Here is a 10988-nt window from a genome sequence, read left to right on the forward strand (position 1 = left end):
CTGAGCTCAAGTGATCCAACCACCTCAGCCTCCCAAAGTGCTGGCATTACAGGCATAAGCCACCACGCCCAGCCTTTGGAAAGGTTTCTTAGTAACTCAGACTCAGGAAGAGAGTCTTCCCTTTTTCTGTTTCTAGGCATCTGGAACTGCTCAGCCATCTTTGAACCACAAGAGCAGCTTAAGAGGACACACTTTTTTTTTTTTTTTTTTTTTTTTTTTTGAGACGGAGTCTCGCTCTGTCCCCTAGGCTGGAGTGCAGTGGCACGATCTCGGCTCACTGCAACCTCCGCCTCCCGGGTTCACGCCATTCTCCTGCCTCAGCCTCTCTGAGTAGCTGGGACTACAGGCGCCCACCACCACGCCCGGCTAATTTTTTGTATTTTTAGTAGAGACGGGGTTTCACCATGGTCTCGATCTCCTGACCTCGTGATCCGCCCGCCTCAGCCTCCCAAAGGACACACATTTTTAAGTGGAAGAGCTAGGTCTTAAATCTATCTCCAAATCCCATGTTGTTAATTGAGCTCATAGTCCACACTGAAAGACTTACTAGGGAAAAGGGCCTGATGAATGAATTGTACCTGGGGCTCCAATTTTTCACAACAGTTTATACATCAAGGGCCTCCAATTAGCTCACGTCACTTTTCTGGAACCTCTGCAACTTGAATTTGAATATTCCTTAGTACTATTAGAAAGTAACCCTAGATCATATAAATCCTTGAACATCAATAGCCTGGAAGTCATAGTAACAGCACTTATTAATCTACAACTCATTTAAAATGTCATCTTCTAATAACCAGATGGCTGATTAAAGCACAGTACCACAGAGGCCAAGGTCATGAATTTGAATCTCCAGGTATATACTAGTTTACTTTAATCACTTCTACTGTCATAATCTCCACCTATTGTGTGACCAAAAAAAAATGAGGAGGTGGTTGAATTGGGGGTGGGGGGAATTGCTCTATTCCTGCCAAAAAAAAAAAAAAAGTAATCATAACAGTGGTTAGAAGCAAAGAAAAGCTATTGTGTTTTCTGATTCAGGCAATAGTCCCACTGTATCCAACGGTATTAACTACCTACTATGGATTGACAACACCCAAATCAAACCTCTGGCCAGATACCTCTCCTAAGTTCCAAGCCACATAGCCACCAGTGAAATCATCCCTATAAACTTTATAAAAGTAATCATGGAAGAAGGGAGGGGGAGAAATGAAATTAAATCAAGCTTGCAGCACATTCAGCATTAATCATGAGGTCAGCTTGCTCCCTGACTACTTCTTCACAGTTGTTTGCCACCCATTGCCCCAAAATAACATAGACCTTATATTATAGTTCCATTTAACTGCTCTATAGATAACAACTTGAACATTGTGAAATGTTTTCCATTTGAGATATTCTTTCAGGTCCTGCATACTGATGAAACTACTGATGCCAACTGGTCTGATGGACCCCAAAAGGAGCCAACTCACCAAAGAATGCAGTTTCCACATCTTGATGTTTCATCCCCCTTATCCTGCCCAGTCAATGACCCCAATTTCCTAGCCCCTTGCCCTCCACAATCTCCTTAAAAACCCCAGCCCAGAACTCCTTGGAAAGATGGATTTGAGGGTCCCTCTCATCTCCTCACTTGGCCTCCCTGCAATCATTAAACTCTTTCTCTGCTGCAAATTCTTCTGTCTCAGTTCATTGGTCAGTTACTGCACAGCTGGCATATGAACCTCGTGGTCCTGTAACACCTGCAACGTATATCTCCTTCTAAATGTCCTAAGGATATCTCAAACTCAACCTATTTAAAACACCTCTTAGATTATATGTTCTCCTTTCAATCTCAATGAATGACACCATGCTTCAACAAGTTGCCCAAGCCAAAACTTGGAAACCATTCTCAACCACTCTCTGTCTCTCAACAACAGGTCTGTTACCCTTCTTTCTCAACATTTCTTCACTCTAACTCCTCCTCTGTAACCCAATTTAGACATCCTTTCCCATTCTATTTAAATAGACTTCTAACTAGTCCATTTCCTTCTAGTATCTTCTCTTTCCAATGGCCATGGTCATTAGTTATATTAAAATGCAAATCCAATGTAAGGAAGTGAAGGCAGGTGGAGAGGTAGGTATGGAGTCCATGATGCAGACCATATGAGGTATGTGTGTTTCATCTTCTGATTAGGGAACTTCTAAGCATTTTACTCAGGGGAGTGACATGGTCATAAACCTTCTTTTGCCACTTAGTGGATGTAGGTTCTCATTGGTACTTAAATTTGTGTTTTTCTTATTGAGGTTGAGCATCTTCTCATATACTAATTCATTTAGGCTTCCCCTCCTATAACTTTCCCATTATTCATATAATTCCCCTTTTCCCTTTTTCTTTTGTTTAAATGTATTTCCTGTTTATTCCAATGCTGACTTTTAGGTATTTTTCTCTACATTCTGGAAACTAACTTTTTCTCAGATGTTGCGAATATATCTTACCAGCAATCACCTATTCATTTACTTTGGTAATGGTGCTCACCTTTCAACATCACCCCCCTCAAAAGTATTTTCTAATATATTCTAACCTATTTTTTTCCTTTATTATATATACTTTCAGGATCCTGTTTAAAAATATCTCTCCTGCTCAAGATCACAAAGAATAATATACTCTTTTTTCTATTAACACTGAACTTTTATCTTTAAATTAAGTTTTTGGTTTTTTTTGTTTGTTTGTTTTTGAGACAGGGTCTCACTCTGTCACCCAAGGTGGAGTGCATTGGTGCAATCTCGGCTCACTGCAACCTCCGGCTCCCATTTTGAAGCAATTCTCCCACCTCAGCCTCCCAAGTAGCTGGGACTACAGTTGCATGCCAAAACGCTTGGCTAATTTTTGTATTTTATGGTAGAGACGAGATTTCACCATGTTTCCCAGGCTGGTCTCGAACTCCTGACCTCAAGTGATCCACCTGCCTTGGCCTCCCAAAGTGCTGGGATTACAGGTGTGAGCCACCGCTGGGCCTAAATTTAGGTCTGTAATCCACCAGGAGTTTACTTCTGGGTATGGAATGAGATGAGGATCCAACTTTATTTTGCTCCAGATAATGGAGCCCATTTTCCCACGATTATTTACCAAATATTCTCCCTTTCCCTATCTCTATAAAGTACCACATTCCCAAATATAGAAGGTCTATTTCTGGATGCTTTTCTTTTCCATCGGGCCTGTTTTTATAATATATGCCTGTATTTATAATATATGTCAGTATCTGATAGTGTAAGTCTCATTTCTTTGGCCCCTTTTCCCAAAAATGTTTTAGTTATTCATGAAGTTTGATTCCTCCATCTAATTTGCAAAATCCATTTATTAAGTCCTCTAAAACACTCAGACTTTTAATTGGAATTACACTGAATTTATAGACTAATTATGTGAGAATCAACCAGTGTTATAATGTTGTCATCCATCCATAGCTCTTTATTTACATTTTATTTTATATCCTTTAATAGAGTTTCTAATTTTTCTTTATAAAAGTCTTGAGACTTTTTTATTATGTTAATTCCTAGAAAATTTATAGATCTATGGAGTTTGGAGTTTTTTGCTATTTTAATTTGTACTTTATTTTCTTTACATTTTATGATGAGTTATTTCTAGAGTAGAAGTTACTATTATTAAAATTTATTTTGTACCTCCAAACCTGCTGAACTTTTAATTCTCTTTTTAGTTCTAATGGTTTAGTTACTCTCTTGGGTTTACTTTGAAAAGTCTTATTCTATCCAAAAATAATAACAATTGTGTCTCTTCAATTTTGTGTTAGTTGTGATTTAGGTTCAGCTATATATAACAGAGCCCCTAAATAACAGTAGCTTAAGAAGATAGAAATTCATTTCTCTCTCATGTAAAAGTTAAGATGTAGGGAGTCCAGGCCTGGTATGAAAGTTCAACAGCAGCCTTGGGGTGCATCCTCGTCCTCATGCTCCCATGTGCTCCTGGCATCACATCCATGCAGGACCCACAAAGGAATCACCTCAGAAATTTCACACACAGCTCCTCCTTACAACTCACTAGCCAAAGCCTAGCTTTAGATCTTGAAAAATCATCCATTCGCTATTTGTTTTACTTTACTATTTCATTGATTTCTGCTTTTACCATTACTTCTTTTCTTCTTTCAAATTTACTCTATCCTAGTTTCTTGAATTGAAAGCTGAGTTCATTTCTTTTCCACCTTCCCTGTTTCTAGTTTCATTCACCACTATAAATTCCCCTCTTGGTATAGTTTTAGTTGCATCACACAAATATCACCATGTCCCACTTTGATTATCATTCTAATCCCAAGAATTTTGTAATTTCTCCTTGTGGTAGGGCAGCTCCTGACTTGGCTCCAATGATCCCTGCCTCCTGGTACTGCTGCCCTTGTGTAACTCCTCTCCTGGAGAGAGGGCTGGTCCTAGAGACTTGCTTCTAGAATATGACAAAGGTGATGAGATGTCAGTTCCCAGATTAGGTTATAAAAGACTATGACACTCCTCTTGCCAGCACACACTCTCTTAATCACTCTGATGGAGCAAGGGGCCGTGCTGGGACATCCACAGAGCAAGGAACTGTGGGCAGCCTCTGGCCCACAGCCAGTAAGGAGCTGAGGCCCTCGGTCCAACAGGCGGCAAGGTTCTAAATCCTGCCAACAACCACGTGAGTGGGCTTGGAAAAAGGTCCTTCTCCAGTTGAGCCTTAAGATGACTGCAGGCTGGGTGCAGTGGCTCACGCCTGTAATCCCAGGACTTTGGGAGGCTGAGGTGGGTGGATCACTTGGGCCCAGAAGTTCGAGACCAGCCTGGGCAACATGGCAAAACCCCATCTCTACAAATAATACAAAAATTAGCCAGGTATGATGGCGTGCACCTATAGTCCCAGCTGCTTGGGAACCTGAGGTAGAAGGATGGCTTGAGCCCAGGAGACGGAGGTTGCAGCGAGCTGAGATCTCACCACTGCACTCCAGCCTGGGTGACAAAGCCAGACCCTGTTTCAAAGAAAAAAAAAAATTACTGCAGCCTCAGCTGCCACTTTGACCCTGAGCCAGAGCACACAGCTAAATCACACCTGAATTCCTGATCCACTGAAGCTATGAGATAATGTTTTGTTTTATGCCACTAAGTCTTGGGATAATTTGTTACATAGCAATAGATGATTAATATACCCCTATATCTTCTGTAACCCAGGAATTAATTTTCAGTGATATATTTTTAAATTTTTAGTCATATAGGATTTGTCATTAGTCTTCTGTATTAGTTCTGTCTTGCTGCTGGAACAAACTACCACAAGCTTAGTGGTAAATTTGAAACAACTCAAATTTATCATCTTACAGTTCTGGACACAGGTCTTACCAGGCTAAAGTCACGGTGTGGGCAGGGCTGTGTTCCTTTCTGGAGACTCTGAGGGAGAATTCGTTTCCTTGCTCATTCAGGCTGTTCCTTGCTGCGCTTGGCCTGAGATCCCCGTTTCCTTACTGGCTGTGTTGTTACAGCCGTTGACCACTCCCAGTTTTCAGTGGCCACCCACAGCCCTTGGCTCACGCCCCCCTCCCTCCATCATCAAAGCCAGCAACAGCAGGTCAGGACTTTCTCACATTCCACCTCTCTGACCATTCTTCCATAACCATGCCTCCCTCTGGCCGCAGCTGGGAATGGTTGTCCCCTTTTTAAGGACTGATGGGATTCAAGTGGGCCCACCTGGATAAACCAGGCTACTCTCACCATCTCAAGGCCCTTAACCTTAATCACATCTGCAAAATCACTTTTGCCATGTAAAGTAATATAGTCATGGGTTCTGGGGATTTAAGTGTGGACATCTTTGCAGGGCCATTATTCTTGCTACCACATATTCTGATACTGATTTGTAATTTAATTATATTTCCACCACAGGATATAGTTAACATGAAGTCATTTCTTTCTAATTCACTGAGAATTCCTTTGTGACACAGATATAGTAAACAAATAGTTTTGTGCCTGTTCTGTTTGCTCAAAATAATATATTTTTTTCTGAAATGTAAAGTTAAACATTGCTAATTTGAGATAAGTGATCACATTGTTAAACTCTTCCATATCCCTGGTCATTTTTTTCTGCTTAATTTATCAGTTTTTGAGTATGTGTCAAAATCTCCAGCTATAATTCTTGATTTATCTATCATCTTAATTCTTTCTGTTGTTGTTGTTTTGTTTATTTATTTATTTTTTAGTAGATATGGGGTCTCGCTGTGTTGCCCAGGCTGGTCTCAAACTCCTGGGCTCAGGTGATCCTCCTGCCTCAGCCTCCCAAAATGCTGGGATTACGGGTGTGAGCCATTATGCCCGGCCTCTCATCTTAATTCTACCATAAATTACTTGATATGTTTCAGGGGTATGATATTAGAGGCAGGTGTCTGTAATTGTTGTATCTTCGTGGTCCATCATTCCTTTTATCAGCATGCGGCACCTTGTTCTTCTTTGGTCAGGTTGTTTTGCTGCTGCTGTGTTTCGTTTGCTGTAAATTTGTTTTGTCTGATACTAAGATTACTCCCTGAGCTTTTTCCTGTTCACAGCTGCCTGCTGCATCTCTTTTTGTTAACTTATTTTCCATTTATGTATATTCTTTTCTTGTAAGAGTGACTTGGTAGATCATATGTTGCGGGGTCCCAGGATCCCCTCATTTAGCCCATCAGAGACTCTCTGAGTTTTGACAGTTACCTTTCTTTCACAGGACTTCGGCTCCTCAGATGCCTTCTAATTGTTCCTTGGAGCTCTCCATTATTCCCTTAAGATTATCTAACCCTCGGGTAGTGATGGCTCCTTGGTAGAGAGGAAAGAGCCTAGGGTTTATGCTTCTCCCAGTGAGCTGGGGGTGAGAAGGCAGAGAACCTCTACGTAGGCTTTCCGGGCTCAAGCAAATCTTGCCTGGGGACTCCGTGGAGTGAACAGTGGTAGAGGTTCTGGTCTAGTAGAAGTGGGTACTCAATCAATCACTGTGTTCATTTGCCTGCTTACTTAAGAGTTGCTGTAGATTGTAAGATTTTGAGCAAGCCAACTTCTGGGTCCAGCCATACCAGCCAAGGTGTGCAACTGCACTGGGGAGGGCCTCCCAGCTCCCACCTAGTTCACCCAGGGCAGTGTCAGAGACAGGCAAGGCCCCGAGTAAAACCCAGTCCAGTCCATTCTGGCCTCGATTTCCTCCCCTGCTCAACTCCAGACCCCCTGCCCCGGACCAAACGCTCTCCTTTCTCCAAAGTACTTAGGATCGGCTGCCAAGTGAGGCTTCGAGTGCATCGCCCTGCCTGTCGCTTCCTGAGCATCTACAGGATTGAGATGGAAAGAAGTTGGCTTCCTTGACTAGAAGATAAACTCTGAATAGCCTGTAACAGAGGTTTGTTTTTCTTACAAGAAACTGTACAATTATTTATTGCCTATACAAGCTGATTTCAATTTTGAGCCTCTCCTGTGGTCAGGCTGGTGGGAAAACACAAGCTCTTTATTTCCCATAGGTAATATATTCACATGGCTCAGAAATAAAAAGTAAACAAAAGTGATACTGTAAAAGTCTCCCTCCTACCTGCATATAAAACTGCTAATATTGGTTTCTTATGCATCCTTCCAGAGTTTCACCAAATACACACAAGCAAGGATAAAAATGTATTCTATATGCATATACACACACATTCTTATTTGCTCCCTTTTCCACAAAGGACAGCACACTGTACAATCTACTCAGCATTTTGCCTTTGTTATTTCACTTTAAATGTCTGGTAGACCTTTCTCAACAACTAGATTGAGCATTCTTCTTTACAGCTATACAGTATCCCCTGGTGTGGAGGACTATAATTTATCTAACCATCTCCCATTGATAGACATCGAGGTTATTTACAATCTTCTGCCATTACAAACAATGCTGCATTGAATAATATAGAGAGTTTAAACAACGGGGGAAATGTAAAAGATAGTGGAGGCATTTCATTATGGGTTTCCCAGTAATTTATTTTTCCCCTGCTGCTGTTTCTTCCTGCTGCATTTTTATGTACCTGGAAGCCCATTGTTGATGCTTTACTGCATTTTGCACCTTGTTCACGGTCATTTTAGCCATTGGAACTATACAATAAAATAGAAAAATGTACATTTGTGGAAGTCTTGAAAGTTAACAATAACAACTACAAATCTCACACTCATTCAGGGTCTTCTGCAGCCTTGAGCGCTCAGATAGCAGGCTGATGGGGATTGTGCAAGCTCAACACAGTGACCATCAGATGCAGACACCTCCCTCCTGTCACAGCAGACTAAGAAGCACAGGGTGCACTGGTCAGGCCACTCTTCCCAGAGCTACTGACACCATGAAAGGTACACAGAGATTTTTTTCACAGTGATCTATAGCTCTCAAAAACCCACTGTGTTTATACCCAAAAGAATTGGAAAGCAGAGACTCCATGAGATATTTGTAAAACCATTTCTCTTTCTTTCTCCCCTCCTCACCCCTCCCCTCCCCTCCCCTTCTCACCCCTCCCGTCTCCTCCTCACCCCTCTCCTCTTCACCCCTCCCCTCCCCTCTCCACTCCCGTCCCCTCCTCACCCCTCCCTTCCCCTCCCCTCCTCACCCCTGGCCCCCACCCCTTCCCTCCCCTCCCCTTCCCTTCCCTTTCTTGAGACAGGGTCTCACTTTGTTTCCCAGGCTACAGTACAGCAGCTTGATCTCAGCTCACTGCAGCTTTAACCTCCCGGGGCTCAAGCAATCCTCACAGCTCAGCCTCTCAAGTAGCTGGGACTACAGATTGTGCCACCACACCTGGCTAATTTTTCTGTATTTTTTTGAGAGATGGGGTCTCACTTTGTTGCCCAGGCTTGTCTCAAACTCCTGGGTTCAAGTGATCCTCCCACCTCAGCCTCCCAACGTGCTGAGATTACAGGCATGAGCCACCACACGCGTCCTGTACACCCATTTCATAATAATATGATTCACAGTAGCCAAGGAGTGAAGGCCACTCAAATGTCCATTGGCTGATAGATGGATAAACAAAATGTGGTGTATAATACAATGGAATATTATTCATCCTTAGAAAGAAGGGAGATCCTGACACGTGCTACAACGTGAGCCTATCTTGAGATGATGCTAAGTGAAATAAGCCAGTCACAAACGGACAAATGCTGTATATTCCACTTACAGGAGGTACCTACAGTAGTCAAATTCATGGCAAAAGAAGATGGAATGGTGCTTTCCAGGCACTGGGGAAGGGGAAAGAGGGAGTTACTGCCTAATAGGTATAGAATTTCAGGGTTTTTGTTTGTTTTTTGTTGTTTTTTTTTTCTGTTTTTTTTTGTTTGTTTGTTTTTGAGATGGAGTTGCACTCTGTTGCCCAGGCTGTAGTGCAGTGGTGTGATCTCAGCTCACTGCAACCTCTACCTCCCGAGTTCAAGCAATTCCCTGCCTCAGCCTCCCGAGTAGCTGGGATTACAGGCACCAACCACCACGCCAGGCTAATTTTTGTATTTTTAGCAGAGATGGGATTTCACCATCTTGACCAGGCTTGTCTTGAACTCCTGACCTCGTGATCCATCCACCTCGGCCTCTCAAAGTGCTGGGATTACAGAGGTGAGCCACCGCACCCGGCCAGAATTTCAGTTTTGCAAGAAGAAAAGAATTCTGGAGAGGGATGGTGGTGATGATTACACAACTATTAGCATGTACTTAATCCCACTGAACTGTACACCTAAAAATGGTTAAGATGTGTATTTTACCACAATTTTAATTTTTTTAACAGAGTAAAAAATCACACATTGGCAGCCCCTTGGTTGACATCACTCTTTCTGTATAAGCAGCCATATGCAGAGCCTTCTCTGATTGAATCATTTTTCTCCATAATCCATTTCTCCACAATCAGAGAAGAGAGTTGTACAGAAAAGATCTCATCATGAGGATGATATTAGTGAAAGTACATGTTCATATTAATCAGGCCTCTACTGAGCCAGGCACTAAGCTAAGCTCCTCACTTTATCTCGTCGAATCCTTATTAAAGCTCTGCAAGGTCAACATTATCTGCATTTTACAGATGAGAAAACTAATGCTCAACAACACCAAGAAAAACAGCTGAAAACTATTAGCACTAATGAGAGAAAGGAGTGGGGCAGATGGACACAGTACCAGTGGGAAGTCACCAATACTTTGCTAGGTATGAACAATAACTAACTTGAAATTGTTTTTTAAAAGTCCCACTCAACAACCAAAACCACAAAATATTGGGTAAAGGGCTGTAAAAAATCTAGTAGAGAAATGTAAATAAGAGAGGGATTAGGACAAGAGAGAGGGAAGAAATTCACCTTTTATCTGGTGTATCTCTGTATAGTTTGAATTTTTACAATTATTTTTGTAACAACAAAATCTTAATATAAATGTGAGGTTAAGAAAATTGTCCAGAGTCAATATCTGAGAGCGAATTGGTCTAAATTCAAAGGCTATTCCTGGCTGGGCGTTGTGGTTCACGCCTGTAATCCCGGCACTTTGGGAGGTTGAGGCAGGCGGATCACTTGAGATCAGGAGTTTGAGACCAGCCTGGCCAATATGGCGAAACCCCATCTCTACTAACGATACAAAAAATTAGCTGGGCGCAGGGGCGCACGGCTGTGGTCCCAGCTACTCTGGAGGCTGAGGCTTAAGAATCGCTTGAACCTGGAAGGCAGAGGTTGCAGTGAGCCGAGATCGCACCACCGCACTCCAACCTGGGCAACAGAGCAAGCCTCTGTCTCTAAATAAATAAACAAACAAAGGCCATTCTTTTATGTTCTGCCATCCTAGAATCCACCCAAGAAGACTGCTGGCTGGTGCCACGTGTCATCCTGAGAGGACACACACGTTAGAAGAACATCTTTGGATTACAAAGCCAGAAGGAAAAGACTTGGTTGGATGTCTCCTTCCGTAAAGAGACATTGTGGGCGTTTTCTGTTTGCTTTTGCATTTTGTTTTTGTTTCGCTTTGTTTGTTTGTTTTGGGACGGAGTCTCGTTCTGTTGCCCAGGCTG

The sequence above is a fragment of the Hylobates moloch genome, unplaced genomic scaffold (genome assembly GCF_009828535.3).
Source record: "Hylobates moloch isolate HMO894 unplaced genomic scaffold, HMol_V3 SCAFFOLD_3, whole genome shotgun sequence".
In the NCBI taxonomy this organism is placed as follows: Eukaryota; Metazoa; Chordata; class Mammalia; order Primates; family Hylobatidae; genus Hylobates; species Hylobates moloch.